A 17,940-nucleotide genomic window follows, 5' to 3' on the forward strand; every position below is an offset into this window, starting at 1 on the left:
AGGGGCAAAGGGAGAGAATCTTCAAGCAGACTCCCTACTGAGCATGGAGCCTGACACAGGACTTGATCTCAGGATCCATGAGATCATGACCTGAGCTGAAACCAAGAGTCAGATGCTTAACTGACTGAGCCACCCAGGTGCCCCAGTAGCCTTAAATTCTTACATTAGAAAAGAAAAAGGGCTAAAACTTAGTGATCTCAAGGATCCATTTCAAGAACCTAAAAAAAAAACAAAGTAAACTCAAAGAAATTAGGAGAAAATAAAGATCAGAATAATTGAAATAGAGAAAAAGAAAACAATAAAAAAATAGAGCCCTAAGTTGGTTGTTGGAAAAGTTTAATGAAATTGATAGAAGTCTGGTACAGGGCAGCCCTGGTGGCGCAGTGGTTTAGCTCCGCCTGCAGCCTAGGGCGTGATCCTGGAGACCCTAGATCAAGTCCCACGTCAGGTTCTCTGCATGCTGCCTGCTTCTCCCTCTGCCTGTGTCTCTCTCTCTCCTCTGTCTCTATGAATAAATAAATTAAAAAATTTAAAAAAAAGTCTGGTACAAATAATTGAAAAAAATGTAAAGTAGATTGCTAATATCACAAGTGCAGAAAGGATAACACTAAACTGTTAGATATTAAAAAGATATTACCAAGATTTTATGCCAATAAATTTGAAAATTTAAAGGAAAAGTTTAAATTCCTTAAAAATACACCAAAATTCCATTACACACACGCACATACCTGAGAAAGACAAATGCTGTATGAAATCACGTATATGTGCAACCTAACAAAAAACCCAATAACTATAAAGGGTGGAGGAGGAAGAATTGGAGGAAGGTGGTCAAAATGTACAAATTTCCCATTATAAGAAAAATAAGTACTAGAGATGTAATGTACAATATAATGACTATAGTTAACACTGCTATATGATATATAGGCAAGTTGTCAAGGGAGTAAATCCTAAAAGTCCTTGTCATAAGAAAAATTTTATTTCCTTTTTTTCTTATTTTTAAAAAATATTTTATATGAGAAAATAGATGTTATTTGAGCTTATTGTTGATCATTTTACAGTATAAGTCAAACTGTGCTGTATGCTTTAAACTTAGAGTGATGAATGTAAATTACTTCTCAATAAAACCAGGAAAAAAAAAACACATTGCAATTGATAGAATACATTTTAGAAAATCTGGATTATCTTACATCTATTAAATAAATTCGCTTCATAATTACAGATTTTCCCATAAAGAACATACTAGTTAAATTCACCAGCAAAATTTTCCAAATATTTAAGGAGGAAGTGTACCAATCATATATTAACTCACATTATTAGGGGAGCATAACCTTGACCCCAAAGCTGAGAGGGGTATTCACAGAAAGGAAATTCACAGTCCAATTTTTCTCATGAAGATAGATGCTAAAATCCTAGCCAAAACATTAGTAAATCAAAGTCAGTGATATGTATAAAGGGTAATATGTCACTACAAAGTTGGGTTCATTCCAGGAATGCAAGTTGATTATTTGAAAATCAATCAATACAATTTACCACATTAATAGAGTAAAAGTGAAAAACTATATCATCATCTCAATAGATGAAGGGAAAAAATGCCTTTGATAGAATTTAACACTCATTCATGATAAAAACTCTTAGCAAAATGTGAATGGAGCAGAACTTCCTTAATTAGATAAATGACACTGGAAAAAAGCTATAGCAAATCTCGCACTTAATGTTGAAATATTGACAGCTTTTTTGTTGAGATTATGAATAAGATAAGAGTGTTGGTTATTTCCACTTTTATTCATCATTATATTGTAGAGTCTTGCATTCAATAATGTAAGAAAAATAGAATATCTTCATACTCTTGGGGTAGGCAAGGATCTGCATTTTTTTTTTAATAAGCCCCAAAGGTGATTCTTAGGAATGCCCATTTTGGGAAACCTCATAACTGGGTTGTCTAAGATATGATTTACTTATTATCATGAGATGGCCACAGCCTCAAGTAGGAAAGGTGTGAAGAGAATCTCATTTCTAGTCTCTAACAGGACTGTCATTGTTGACATATCAAATTGGTCAGATTGGATGTGGATTTAGCCACTTTCCTTTGAAAATTGTTTCTGTTTATAAATACAGCATTCACTGGATCTTTTAATATTTTCAATTGAGTGGAAACAAATAATCCCTCACATTGTAACATCTTACTTCTGTTTATCTATAATTTGATTTAAAATGTTTCTGTGAAGGGTGCTTGGCTAGCTTGATGGGTGGAGCAAACAACTCATGATCTCAGGGTTGTGAATTCAAACCCCAGGTTGGGCATGGAGCCTACTTAAAAATATTTTTTTTAAAATGTCAATGTGAGTTTAATATGTTGAGTTCTTTTTTGTATAGATGGGTTTCAAATACAACTGACTCCTTTTTCAATGTCCATGGTTAGCATGTAGACGTATACCATAGGCCAGTCAGATCACGGGCTTAGAAAAATAATTGTACATAATGAAAGTCTACTGTAATGCATTTAGTTTTTATGATAAATGTTGTCTTGGCATTACCAGTGACGTTATTTTGTTGAACTCGTTTTTCATATCTGCCCTTTTTTCTTCTATTATTTTTTTTTTTACCAAAACATTCCTGCTTCTAAAATTCAAACAGTGCCTAAGCATTATAAAGGGATAGATGAAGTCCCCTATCCTTGCAACCCAACCCATTCCTCAGAATTAACCACTGTAAGTATTGCATCCCATATTTTTCATTTATATGTTTACATATACTTTGCTGTACTATTTTTTAAAGAGTTACCAACTTGCTACCTAAGTCCTTCAAAATTAAAGCATATGCATTGAGACCATGTTTATCTTTTCTCTCAAATTTGATGAGTGATCAATATGGTAATCTCTTACATATGTATAATGCTTATTTTCTTTTACCATGTTCTGTTTGTTTGTTTGTTTGTTTGTTTGTATAAGAGATTAAGAGCACTTTGGGCAGCCCAGGTGGCTCAGCCGTGTAGTGCTGCCTTCAGCCCAGGGTGTGATCCTGGTGTGATCTCTGGAAACCCAGGATGGAGTCCCACGTCAGGCACTCTGGGTGGAGCCTGCTTCTCCCTCTGCCTGTGTCTCTACCTCTCTCTCTCTCTCTCTCTATCTCTCATGAATAAATAAATAAAATCTTTAAAAAAAAAAAAAGAAGAAGGAATGGTAACAACTAATACAGTGTAACAGTACTGTTCATTTTGTTCTTGGAGGAACATTCATACATACTCCTACAAATAAATTTGTTCTCTTGAGTCACTCTTGAGGAGCAAGAAGTGCACATACCAGTACTGATGGAAGGAAAATGGGTGAAGAGGAGTAAGCAACACAATTTGCAACCAGTTAGGCTAAGAGTAACAATAATGTAGTTTTCCAAAAAGATACTACACATCTAAAGCATAAACATATTTAAAACTGTTTCTTTGGTAAACGATATAAAGTTGTTGCTGATAGCTAAATTCAGAGAGGATTAAATTTGCCTTTTATTGAAGACTGGGCTGGGGGACTCTAGCAATCCCAAATCACATTCTTGTATCCACTCTTGTCCCCATGCAATCCACTTTCCGAATGTAGCTTAAGGGAGATTTTCAAAATGCTCGTTTGATCATGCCACTGCACTAGTGGAAACCATTTCAACTATTCAAAACGCTAACATGCCCCCTGTCTTCCTCTCCTGATTTTTTTCCACATCATGCCTCTTAGTTCTCTGAATTCCAACTACCACTGCCATTTCTCTTCTTCAAAATCACTGTCGTCCTTCCTGCCACAGGGCCTTTGCACATCTTGTTCCCTTGGCCTGTTGGATTTTTCCTTCATTTCCATTGAGTTAGTTCCCTGTTCTCAGATTTCATCATCAACGTTTTCCCTTCTACAGACTATTTTAGGCCTCTTGTTATAGTCTTTTTGGCACCTGCTACTAACCTGTGTTGCTCTGTTTAATCACTGTCTCCCCAATGACGCTATCAGTTCTGTGATTTCAGAAACTACATTTATTTTATGTCCAGTTACCAGCTCAGCCTGGCATGTGCTAAATGCTTAACAACTGTTTGTTGAATGCATAGAAGAACGTGTGTAAGTTTGTAAATTGAATAGGAGATGAATTATTGCAGCTGAAGATGTTATTATCTGTTACTAATTATGGGAAATAACTTCAAAGGGAAGTCAAAGGCAAAACTTGACTTTAATTTCTCAAATGAGGGACTGATACTCAGAGGAGTAAGAAACTTGCTCATGGGATGCAGGTACTAAGTGACAGAGCTAGAATTTCAATGGAGATTTGTCCAATAGCACTGCTGTTCCCAAGAGTGGTTACGTGTATAAAGCTCTTACATAGACGGTAAGGATGGCAAATATTCTATACTCCATCGCCCTTCTGAAAATCCATGAGGACCACTATGAATATTAAAGACTGATGATTCCTGGAGTAAGGAGATATGTTTAATTTAATATAACCCGATATCCCTTTCATTTGGCAATACCCCTAAATGGAAGTTTCCTTGGCAAATGCTGCTGTTCATTTCTTCATACATCCATTTGTCCTTCAGTTTGCATTATCTACCCTTATGACACTGATTATAATTCCATTGCTAAATAATTCTTTTCAAAGAAGACATTTGCCAAATATTTCCATCTAGTTAGGACAAGAAGATAAGACTTCCCCCTATTCAAGATAAAACGTTAAGCCTTTTAAAGTTAATTGTCCAAACTTAGGGTCAAGTGTCTAGGGACTTGGACCTCATTTAACATCCTTTCTGCCATAGATACACTTATAGCTTTGAAATAATGTTCTGTTTCCCCCCACATTGTTTAGGTTACCAAATTGCACATAATGAAGCATCACCAAAGCTAAGATAGCAGTAAAAATTGGAACATTGCATCTATTTTTCATGAGAAAAAGAAGACATTTGGTCAAATTCAGTCCAGTTACCAATGATAAAACATATCAATGTCACCTTCAATAATTACTGAAGAGTAAGACTTAACTGTAAATAATACCATATCTATTTCGATTTAAGGCTATTTCATTTAAAAATGAATTCCTGCTAAATGGTTCTCAGTACTATGGAAATTTGCCAAGACTCATTTCTTCAGAATGGAACAGAAGTCTTGCAGGACATGCATATACTGTACTTCTCTAAATTTCTCATAAGTTTCAAATATATTTGTTCTTAGGTAGAACAAATTATGTTCTTAGGTAGATATATTATGTTCTTAGGTAGAAAGTTTTACCGTGCCCTATTCCTCTATATCAAGTATATTTACATCCGTAATAATATAGATATATTGGGAAAAGTCTATGTATATCTCCATGCTGACAAAAGGTGCCTTTAAGAATTGGTAGCCTAAATATGGCTACATATTCCCTAAAGTCCTTTAAGTGTGTAATTTTGAGTTTGTAATAATTTAGCATGATATATGCATTTCTTTTTTGAGTAAAAGGCTTATAGTATTTTTAGTGAAAATTTTAAAGTTCATACAAAAGAATAGGGAAGAATTCAGTCTAAATTCAATATTTTTTTCTGAATTAACTGTTAAAAAATAGAGATGAAATTTTCAATGCATCTTATTACATGTATTTATTCAACAAAGAGGCACTGGGGGCATAAAGGGGGACTAGATATTATCCCTGCTTTCAAAGACCTCGTGTCACTTCCATGTCAGAGACAAATAGTTATCTATGCACATCCAGTTCCCATGGGGGCGGGGGTGAGCAGGGTGCTGTGGGAGCACTTGTCTCATCCAAGAGCAGGGAGTCAGACCACACTTCCCAGAGAAAGTGATGTCTAAGCTAAGGAGTTGAATTTAGATTTGATTCTGTGCCTAACCATTCTGGAATGCTGAAGAAATTGAGACAGGAGCCCCCGTGTCACCCTTAGTTAATTGAAAAAAGAATCTGTAATTGCTTGGTAGTGAGTAGTTTTTTTATGGAAGCATTTTTGGCTCTGGATAGAAAAGAAGAAGATGCTGCTATCTTTTTCTCGCTCTCATTTCCTTTGTCTGATTTCCTTGTACTTTACTGCCTTTTTTCCATGAACCACCTGTGCCATACAGAGCCACCTGAGAATTATCTCCACCCAGTTTAGTACCTGATCTTGAACAAGATATTTTTAGAAGTTTAGTTGAAGGATGTTTTGTGTGTGATAATGTGTATGTGGGCATAGTGTCATCTGAGCTTTCTTGGGTGAATGCCTGACCTGTAACCCTTTCTGCGAGAACTGTCCTTCCACCCAAGGGGCTGGCATCTACAGCCGTGATTGCCCAGTGTGATCCTCTGAACCTGAAATAGCCACGATTCATTTTTTGTAAGACACTGACAGCAGAGGCCAGTGGCCTAATCTGGCCTATGGATATGTTTTTAAAATTAGGAAATTTCAGTAAGAATCTGGCTTTCTGTCATTACAGAGCTAGACACCAGAAGCAGCATGATCTCTGTTTGTTGCAGGACCTTTCCTTTCAGGTTCTTGGTTCAAACCTGGTCAGTTTCACACCTTTAATTACCTGCTTGGCCCCCATAGGTGTTTGAATTGGTAACTCCTGATGTATAGTTGTGGCTGATTAGACCAGCTGTGGACTGATCTTAACCTTGGCTGGGCTAAGCAGATTTTTTTCTCTGGTCACTTTGAAGTGGTGCTCAGGTCACTTCTTGGTTTCTATGTAAGCTGCAAAGAGATACAGATATTGAGTCATGTCGATGTCAAAACAGAGAAAGCACATCTAAAAAGAAGAGACAGTAGGGCAGATATTCCAGAAAGAAGTAGAGACACCAGCCCTGTAGCCCAGAGCATGAGTGTTGATACCAGCAGATTGATACTGGATCTGAATGACGTCTTACTTCCTGGCTCTGGTTCCTCTGAGGCCTGGCTATGCTTCCTGTCCTGTGTGCTATGGGATCCTCGAATTCCTCATCCAGAATCCCATTTTACTCGAGCTCCTCAAATGGATCTTTGTATTTTTGTAACTAAATCTTAATTCAGAAGCAACATGTTTTTTTTTTTTTTATGATATTTTGTTTGAATGGGAAAATGGTAATGTTTCCAGTAATTTGTCATGAATACTCCAGTTGGCTTAGAACACAGGTCTTGTAATCATCAAGTAGGGTATTCTAATTGATTATTAGAAACCTGTGGACTATGTTGAAATAGCAGAACAAAATCTTGTCATCATCAGTAGCGTTTTGACCTTTAGGAACCTTGGGTTCAAGCTTTCCTTAAGAAGTTGTATCTATTCTTTAGTTGACATATTGAGATTCTACTGTGAACTTCTGAATAAGCTAGAAAGTTGCCTGGCATCTTAATTGTGATTTTAAAAAATATTATATAATATTTTATATTTATAAAACAATATATTTGAACCACAATAAACTCAACATCCATAAACCCACCATCCAATTTAAGAACTGTAACATTACCATTTAATTATGTGTTCCTTCCCTATCTCCTCCCCTGCCTTTCCATTCCAACAGTAACCATTGTACTGTGGGAATGAATGTACTGCATAAATTTTCCTCATATACTTCCTTTCTTTTCTCATAAAAAATAATTTTGTCACATTTGTATGTATCTCCAAACAAGATATATTTTAGTTTCTGAGCCTTATAAAAATGGCTTTATACCATATGTCTCTGCTTCTCAGCTTCTTCACATCATAGCATAGATTGAAATTGAAAATATTATATACTGCCTTGGAATAAATGCTATCTATGTCTCACCACAAGATTCCAGCTACTATTAATCCCCAGAACAGAGGGAGTCAGAATGTTAGGACCCCTATAACTTAGTCACTAAGGAATACCAGTTGGAAAACACTGCTGCATGTAGTATTCTTTCCACTTGATTTTTTGTTTCTTAGATTTATCTTAGATTTTTTGTTTCTCTAGATTTATGCGCAGTGCTTTTCGCTGCTGCATAATAATCCTGTGTCAACATACAAGAATTTCCATCTTACTCTGTTTAGATCTCCTTTTAACTTTTCGCTTATACTACCAATAGCACTAGCATACCGCGACTTACGGAAAACTGCTGAATTTGGTTTCGTGTTTTTTAGGATTCAGAGAGTACTTTTAAATTTTGGTTTTAAACATCTGTTTTGTTTTGGATTGGATCTTAGAGTATAAGGCAGCAAGAGATAGAATTAATTGGATCATTATAGAAGATACAACCTTTTCTATTTAATCACATTATTAGGACAAAAGAGCAATATGTACCAGCGAATCCACCTTTGGATAAGTGGAAATTCACTTTAAGCAAGCAAACTAGGGAGTATTGAATTATGAAGATGTCATAATGACATTAGTGTGGTTTTTAAAAGATTTTATTTATTTATTAGAGAGAAAGAGAGCACAAGCAGGGAGGAAAGGAGAAGCAGACTGCTCACTGAGCAAGGAGCTTGATGTGGGGCTTGATCCCAGGACCCTGAGATCATGACCTGAGCCAAAGGCAGACACTTAACCAACTGACCCACCTAGGCATCCCAGCATTAATGCTTTTAAATTACTGATATATATTTGGATCTCAAATAAACTCTGATTATTTAGTTCAGCAATGGCAAATCTATTTCACTTCATGTTCTAAGTCCATTTAGTTGGTAGTGTTCACCTGGAGTACTATTGGAAAAGTGTTTTTAATCCATATCAGGTTCTTTGGCTAAGAATTCAGTGATCAATTATTAATGCCTGCCCTGGGTTTGCATAATGGAAGTAACGACACATGTGCTAGATATTTGTGTTCTCTAATGTTCTCATTTGCCTCTCCTATGATTATCTTGAGCCCATCTTGATCATGTGAATATGATTTAGTTTGTAGTTTACCCATTTTGGAAAACCAAAGTCATAATTAAATTAAAAAGTCAAAAAGAATCAGATAGCTGTGCCCTTTTCCCTGGTCATTTATTATGGTTTCTAATTAGCTACATGATAGGATACTTTACTCATAAGTATCCAAGATATTCCACTCCTTTGGTAAAGCATATTCAGCCCCAAGCTGAATAGAGAGATAAAATGCCCTTTAGTATCCTTAGTTTCAGAGTTTTGGATGTAGTTTTACATAGATAGATCTTGTCCACTGTAATTTAAAACAATGAGAGCAAAGGAGCTTCTTTAGAGTTTCCAGATCCTGTTAAATGTTATTTTTAAGATAACATCTTTTCTTGTCCTTCATTTATGAATGTTTGGTCAGGAAATGGTCATAAAAAGCTTTAAATCCCAATTGAATAATGCGTTCTCAAAAGTAGCTGCCAAGTGTAAATACCACTGATATACATTCATGCATATGATAGTATATAAATAACCAGGAAAGCATAGCAAAGGTCAATCAATTATGTATAGGTCAGAATGCTTTCCATCTGGATTGAGTCATTTTAGTAAATGACATCATGTGTCCTTTGGAGTCTATTGTGAAATGTGGCTTGAGTCATTATAGATTGGCTTTTTCTCTGGGTTACCAGGATGGCAGTGGTAAGGCTCAATAAATAAATGTATTGGACTCTGTAGGAGCAGATTTGCATAATTGGGGGTGTAGTGATGAAGGCGTCTTAATCTAGACAAAAACCTTTGGGCCCTATCCACCAATTTCTACTTTTTTATCTGTCTTTTTTTTTTTCTTTTTTTTTTTTTAAGAACTTGAAGACAAAAGAGTTGGAAATGAGCCAGATGCTCTTTATATAACTGCAGTGGATATCTTTCGATGAAATTGCCAGCAGGGAATCAATAGTAATAAATCTGGTACCCTTCTAATCTCTTTAAACTTCACCATTGCTCTTCTGAAATGGGGTTACTTGGACCCTGTAAATTTGGTTTATAATTTCTACTTGATCTGATGGGGAGTGGTCTCACCAGATTGCCACACTCTAGAGTGACTGGCAATAGGGGATGTTGTATGAGATGGGAAGGGATGTTGGCATTTTCCAGTTGGCATAACAGGAGCTGAATTTAGCTTATAGACCAAGTGGTAAAAGTAGCTGCCAAGTCCAGTCATTTCTGATTAGTCAGGGCCTAAGGAGGTAAATGTTACTTGACAGAATTTAATGTGTGATTTTTCCCTCCCTTGAGGATATTTTGAAAATGTTAAAAAGTTGTTTTTAAAAATAAGATGACTTATAATAAGAAGGACTTAGAGTCAAAATTGATGTCATGTTCTATAGCATATATAGTTGGAATCTAAGTTTGGTTCTGAGCTCTTGGAAAGAACAAGGTTTGGGCATCTTTATGAATGATGAAAGGAAATGGTCCTTGCCTCTAGGGAGCTTATAGTCTAGTGGGAAGACTGACATGCAAACACATTACCACAGTATAAGATAATAGCTGCTCTAATAAGATATAGGTGTTAATCCAGGCAGGACTGATATTTCTGTCACTTACTTATATTATCCTTTACATATTTGGGCTCTAAACAGCTTAGAAACATGCCTATATTTATTATCAAGGTGTTTTGAGAGTGAACTTTCAGTTTTCAAGATGGCTACTCTGTGTTTTGGTGATCCAGAGGCGATGTGGCTTCCTTCTCTTGGAATGGTACTTACTGTTCTGTACACAACACAAAGCCTTAACTTTATTTTAGTAAAACCTCACAGATTCCTAGGGACTATTCTTTGATCACATCTACCTGAACCAAAACCAATGGGGAAAAGGTGAATATAGAGGTCAATTTGCAGTTGTTTCTTATGGTAACTAACAGCTGATTTGCAAGGTTTTATCTTCTTCCCCCACTATTGTCTTTGATTATAATCTGTGGTCATGGATCCATCAGCTGGTTCAGTGTGGCACAAAAAGGGACGTATTTGATCACCTCAGAGACTTCTGCTTATATCTCATTTTATGAATCACTCCTGCTGTAGGGGGTCCTGGAGAGAGAGGGTTGTTAACACAGACTGGGTTAACCAATCAACAATCACAAAACTTTCTTATTATCCAAAAAGAACCATTGTCAATACTACACCTGCTGTTTTTTTTGCAGTGTGTTTTTCCTCTTAATAATACCACAAATCTTTTTTTTCATGTCATTAAGTATTCTAGCATGTAATTTTTAATGTCTGCATAATATTCCTCTTTTGAATAATCTTTTGTTTGAAATTCAGGATTTCTAGTTTTTAATATTATAAATAGTACAGTACAGTGGTAAACATCCTGTAGCTATATCTTTTTCAGCACTCTTTTGACCTTTTTTCTTTCATTTTGAGTCTCCCTTTAAAAAACAAATCAGTACATAACAATGATATAAGTAAATATTTAGTTACTCTCTTTGAACAGGGTCTGGAGAGAGGAATTTTTTTTTTTTTTAAGCACAAAAGTGTGCACATGCAAGTAAGCAGTAGAAGCAGAAGAGTGGGAGAGGGAGAGGAGAAGGAGAGAGAGAATCCCAAGGAAGCTTCTTGCCCACTGCAGAGCCTGATCTCCTGACCCTGAGATCATGACCTGAGCCGGGAACCAGGAGTGCGATGGTCACACGACTGAGCCACCCAGGCACCCTGAGGAATTCTTTAATAGCTCAGATAACTTAGATTGTTCTATAGGTTGCAAATTATGTTATTGATTTGGCAAAATCAAAGAAGCATTTGGTAAATACAGGGATAAGAGAAGGAGGAGGGAAGTGGCCAATTTTCAGATGGAATCAACGGAGTTGGTTCAGTTAAAATGGCTTTAATGAATTTTACAGGTCTGATGAAGGGCATCTGGCAACATGTTAATTTTCAGAATCCCTTCTGCCTAAAACTATATTTTCATCTGACATTGTGTTTCTTGTTGTACAAAGGTTGTCAAATGAGAGTGTGAAGGCAGTTCATCTCACAACTCACCTGCCAGAATGTATGTAGGCACGTTGAGGTTGAAAGCCTGGCATCCACACCAGCTAAAAGCAGACACTGTAGAGAAGTTTGGCTTCCAGAAGAGTAAAAGGGGAAGTGCTGACACTGTCTACCACCTCCCCCTGACACTGCTGTGGTCTTTGGGAAGGGATTAATGGTGCCTTTCCTTGTTTGAAAACTAAAAAGGGATCAGCAAAACCCAAGCATGGGGCAGAGGGTTCTGGTACTTGCTGAGTACATTATTTCTTTGAATGGAGTTTTAAATGTCAAGGCTTTTTCTAATGTATATGAGAAATCCTAATTGAGAAGCTGGCCCATATGCTTAGACTATATCCAACTCAGTTTCTTTTTTTAATGCTGCAAAATAAGGTTAATTTTTATGGTGAATATTTTATGGCCCGCTTTCTGTTATGTGCCAGACAAATTGAAGGCAATGCAAACTGATGGGTGGTGAAGATAAAAGAGCAGTGTTGACCTTTTGGTAAATCATTCATCAGACTGCTTCATCTGTAAGTGGTTTTCCAGTTGCAGCTCATATTTGCTAATCACTACATTTGACTCTCAATTCTACAGGGGCTGATTGTCTTGTTGTGGATTGCCTTTTCTTCCCCCGCCCCCATTTTTTTTTTTTTTAACTTTGGTTATTGGTATTATAGCTATTTCATTACCATTAGTTCCTCCACCAGAGGGGGCTTGTGGGCAGAGAAACACTGGGAATTAATAATTCGTCTCTTTTTGTGTCTCTTCACTGTGACTTTTAAGGTTTCTCCTCAGTAGCAGAGACATACTTTAAGCATTCCATTCACTTATTCTCCTTTGAGTCTTCTTGTTCCCAATGAAACTAAATTACAAAACGACTGTCTTTGGCAGTGACCACAGAATAGAATAGTAAGCTGGGGTTATTGTTTAGCACCAGGATAATTTTCAGCTTCCATGTTGATCAAAGTCCCATTCGGGGAAACCAAAAGTGAGAGCCAGGATAGCCTCTTTGTTTAACCCTGGGTCAAATACTAGAAACTATGAAATTTACTATGGTGGAAGCATAAATCTTTATCTTGCCCCTAAAGTGGATCCAAGGCTGGGCATCTGATAGAATCAACTTCACTAATGGCGTAGGCCTCTGGTTCTTCATTTCTCCCTCAAGTTCAGAAGTATGGTTAATACAGAAGACTCTTTAAGTCTGAATTAGCCTACAAGATATGGAGGACAACATGGACCTGCTTGGCATCTGATCTAGGCAAGAACACTTAGGGAAAAGATTCTGCCTTAGGCCCAAAAGAAATTGACCTTTGTCCACTAGGGAATCCAACCATTTATAGAGCTGCGCCGATTAACCCCACAGAAGTTGTTTCTTAATTATGTATTTTAGGGTTTATTAAACAGGGATTGTGTCCCCTCTCTGGAGACTGAGAATATTTTGATGTTTTGATTGCAATTAAATGGAAATTGGAAACACTAAGAGACAGAAACTAATCAGAAATATTTCATTGTTCCTTTATTCCCAATCAAATGCAGTGTTGAGAAATATCCAGATATTATTACCGACACTCTGCCTGTCTCCTGCTTGAACCTGAGATTCTTCCATTGGGTGAGTGGTCCTGGGCTTAGATTGGCATTGCCCGTTTGGTTGATGAGGGCAGTTTGACAGAGTTTTTGCTGGTATGTTTGCTGCTAAATCTCTAAGGGCATGACCATAATGCCATCCTGGAAGTCTGTGCATGTGGTGGGGTAGATGTGGGAGTGCATGACCTTTTTTAAAAAAATTATTTTGTTAAAACACTAATTATAGTCTTATGGCTGCAGCCAATCATAATACTTTTACCTTTCTTTGGATAACAAAGGACTTATTTCTTTATATTCTTTTGTAAAAACACCAAAAAAGCAAGAAATATGATTTCCAAAAAGCAGCATCTTTTAACAGGGAATTTTCAGAACTTACATTTTTTTTTCTCCCTTTGTTAGAGAACTCTTTCTCCCTTTGTCTTCAGTACTCAAGATAGTCTTTGGGGGAAAGAACACTTAGGTCCCAGTTAAACACACAATAGTGATAGTCTGTTAATACCAGATCATTCTTATCAGAGGGAATAATTTTTACATGGTGGTGACAGTTTAGGCTTTATTTTTTATTTATTTTATTTTTTTAAGCTTTTATTTATTTATTCACGAGAGACACACACAGAGAGAGGCAGAGACACAGACAGAGAGGAGCAGGCTCCCTGTGAGGAGCCCGATGCAGGACTCCATCTGGGCATCCCGGGATCACACCCTGAGCTGAAGCAGATAGATCCTCAACTGCTGAACCACCCAGGTGTCCCCACTTTATGCTTTAAAAGGAGATTTTCTCTTGTGTTTTCCATGACAGTAAGGTCCAGAAATTAGTCTGGAAGGGGGCAGAAATGAATGAAAATGAATTTTTTGAATCTTGCTTATTGAAAATGTCGATGCTGTCAATCATGACTTATCTCACCTTCCTGTTCCAGACCCACAAACTTTTTTTTTTTAATATTTTTTTTCAATTTTTATTTATTTATGATAGTCACAGAGAGAGAGAGAGAGGCAGAGACATAGGCCGAGGGAGAAGCAGGCTCCATGCACCGGGAGCCCGATGTGGGATTCGATCCCGGGTCTCCAGGATTGCGCCCTGGGCCAAAGGCAGGCGCCAAACCGCTGCGCCACCCAGGGATCCCCCAGACCCACAAACTTAACGACAAACTTGCCCCTTTTCTTCAAGGCTCAGAGACTCAGAATTTCCTGCATCTTTAAACATTCATCTATGAATGTCCCCTTCACCTTTTATTCTTTTCCACCATCCAATATGGTAATCACCAGCCACGTGTGGCTATTTGCATTCAAATTAACTTAAACAAAGTAAATAATTTATTTCCTTAATCCCACTAGCCTCTTTTCAAGGGCTTGATAGGCACCTGTGGCTACTGGGTATCTCACTGAACAGTATGGATATAGAACATTTCCATCATCACAGAAAGTTCTGTTGGACAGCCCTGCTCTGACTGATACTCTTGGATATCCCCCTAAGGATATTGCTTCCCTCTCACCCTCACAGGTGGTCTCTGTTTTTTCTCAGTGTCTGGAATAGAGTTGGTGTCATTCTTCAGCCCCACCATCTCTTCTAGATGGCTTATTTTCTCTCATGCACAGAAACACTTTGAAAGCAGGTGCTGTCAAACCATATCCCATTGCCCATTCTTCTGAATGCATTCAAAATTTTACCCCCTAGTTCACCGTTTTTATGCCTATCACCCTCCTGCCATCATTGTTGGTAAAAATATCCACATGGAAGACTCATCTCTGGTCTCTCAGTTCCTTGAGTTTCTTACTGGCAAATGTCTCCTTCTCTGCCTATTGGTCATATTTCAGACTGATGGCTCTCAATTGAAGAAAGTCCCCTCTCCTAAAGGGTATTTGCAAATGTAAGGAGTACTACAAGCCTTTAGAGGGCAGGAATAAAGAATGCTCATTCAGTACTCAAGACAGTTCTATGCAATGAAGAATTGTTGCATCCCAAATGTCATAGAGCCCTTGTTAGGAAACATTGTGCTGACCTTCAAAATGCATTTCAAAGCATCTCTCTGACCACCACCTCCTGTCTTTTCAAGGATGTCATCTCATGTGACACCAACATTCCTACACCAATAAGAGCTCTTTGACTCATTAGGACCTCCAGTCTACTAACCTATTGCTGTTATACACTAATCATTATTCCTCTCGTGCCCTCACTTCCCTCTTCATCTAGCTTAGGTGCTGTCATCTCTGTCCTCATCTGGCATAACTCTTGACTTTCTGTTTGCTTTGGGCCTGAGTGCAGATGGATGGAGAGCAACATTAAATTTTATGGACTTACCTTAAATTTATGTCCATTAATTTCAAGTAGCTCCTCTGCTCCACTTGGCAATCCTACCTTATTTATTTAGTACTCCTTTTCTCTGAGACAACAATTTTATACCTTCACCTGTACCTGAAACCTCCAACTCCCATTCCCAATTCTCCCATTCAGCTGATGCCTTCACTTCGTATTTCACTGGGAAAATAGAAACAGAGCAAACCACTTCAGCTCCTCCAGCAAATTTGCATTCCTACCTGTTTCCAAATACCAGGAAAGGTTCTTTTCATTTGCATGCCTTTACTACTCTGAACCATATGATGATTCAACTCTCTCACTACTTTTCTCTATTTGAAAGATTGGGAGACCTTCTTTTGTACAGTGTCCCATAATATCATGGGGCTTTCATTTGATATAAACACATCATTTACATATTAATTCTGCCTTTGTTCTTTTCTCATTAGTCCATAACAATTAAAATAGACCATTACTCTGCCACACTATGAGTTTTTATGATGTCATATCAAAGTCTCCATTAATTAAATAACTTCATAAATGGAAGCTTATTTGATGACAATATCTTTCAGTTGCAAATCATCTCTACTAAAGAACACAATGGCAGACTTGGGACAATTTTAGCATTAGGACATACTAACCTAACAGCCAGATGTGCTTACTGACACATTGAAAGTTAAAAGCTGTCACTTTAGGTGATCATTTGGTGCCAATGACACTGAGAGCAGAAGAGAGTCTATGAGGGGAAGAAAGGACACACTCAGGCACTGCTATTGGAAAGCACAGCTCAGGGATCCCTGGGTGGCGCAGCGGTTTGGCGCCTGCCTTTGGCTCAGGGCGCGATCCTGGAGACCCGGGATCGAATCCCACGTCGGGCTCCCGGTGCATGGAGCCTGCTTCTCCCTCTGCCTGTGTCTCTGCCTCTCTCTGTCTCTCTCTCTCTCTCTGTGAGACTATCATAAATAAATAAAAATTTAAAAAAAATAACTTTAAAAAAAAAAAAAAAAAAAAAAAAGGAAAGCACAGCTCAATTATCAGGTTGTCATTTCAATTCTATAGAATGTTCATTAGATTGAACCACAAATTAAAATAAAAATTCTCCCAGGATGTTTGGAGCTATGAGACTATGTCATTGGATTTCAGTTTAAGAGACACTGCCCTGCAGGGTAAAGATCAAATTTCTTACCTGAAAATACAAGGCCCTCATTTAACTGGAGGTTGAATTTGAGTGGAAGGGAGTAAGATGAAGGCAGTGCGAGAGAAGTTATTAATGAGGTTATAGGGATAAGAGATGAAGAGAGCTGGGGTAGAGTGGGGGAGAATTGCAGGAAAGGGAGAGACAGAATAAGAGCTGCATCAGATAGAAATGAAAAAAAATAATGGGGGAGGGGGAAGAAGGGCAGCATCAGAGGTAGATGACACATAGATTCTTTTATATTCATGTTATACAATCCACACTAGTGGATTGGACATATTAATATGGGATTTTATGCATAGATTTTATTTTATAAGGATTTATTACCTTCCTGCTTTAAGAGAATATAGTTTGCTGATCTGTCTAAATGACTTACCAAGAATAGCTAAATTATGAGCATAAGCTAAATATGGCAGGGCTTGTTCTGGTGTGCAGTCCTTGATACATTTAGATAATCCCTAATTCTGGAGAAATTGTAGACCAATTTAATGGTTGAAATAAGGCCAAACATATCAGGAATCATAATATGAAAATGATTAGTTTTAGCTGTCAGTAAACAGGTTTTTAAGTTAGTTGGGGAAAGGAAAACAGGTATATACTCTTTATAAACTATTAAAAGGGACACCCCTATTAGAGATAGAAAAATTGAGAGAAAATAGAGGAACTTGATACAATATTCCATACAAATACCTTTCAAAAGAAAGCAGATGGATGCTATATTAATATCAGACAAAATGTGCTTTAAAGCATAAAGCATTATTATGATTAGAGAGAGTTCTTATCTAATGATAAAAGAACAGTTCACCAGGAAGATATATTAATCTTGAATCTATAGTACTGAGCAGCATCATTTCAAAAATATGTAAAATAAAAATTGATAGAAGCATTACAAGATACTGAGAGTATAGGTAATCATATTCGGGGAGTTCTAAACATATTCTCTCAGACACTGATAATATAACTTTAAAAATTAGGACAAAGGAGATTTAAATAATATAACTGATGAGCTTGATCAGATGGACATATATAGGACTTAGAACTCCATTAACAGAGAATATTTACATGTTCAAAGTCTGAAC

The 17,940-nt window shown here is 37.2% G+C and overlaps 1 protein-coding gene across 1 annotated transcript in view; it reads left to right on the forward strand.

Moving 5' to 3' along the window:
- FHIT (fragile histidine triad diadenosine triphosphatase) overlaps positions 1-17,940 on the forward strand; it is a 1,445,250-nt gene that overhangs the window by 237,393 nt on the left and 1,189,917 nt on the right. The window contains exon 3 of the mRNA NM_001308549.1: positions 13,326-13,398. The gene's annotated coding sequence lies outside the window, so the exon portion shown is untranslated. The remainder of the gene's footprint in view (positions 1-13,325; positions 13,399-17,940) is intronic.

The sequence above is a fragment of the Canis lupus genome, chromosome 20, assembly GCF_011100685.1.
Source record: "Canis lupus familiaris isolate Mischka breed German Shepherd chromosome 20, alternate assembly UU_Cfam_GSD_1.0, whole genome shotgun sequence".
In the NCBI taxonomy this organism is placed as follows: domain Eukaryota; kingdom Metazoa; phylum Chordata; class Mammalia; order Carnivora; family Canidae; genus Canis; species Canis lupus.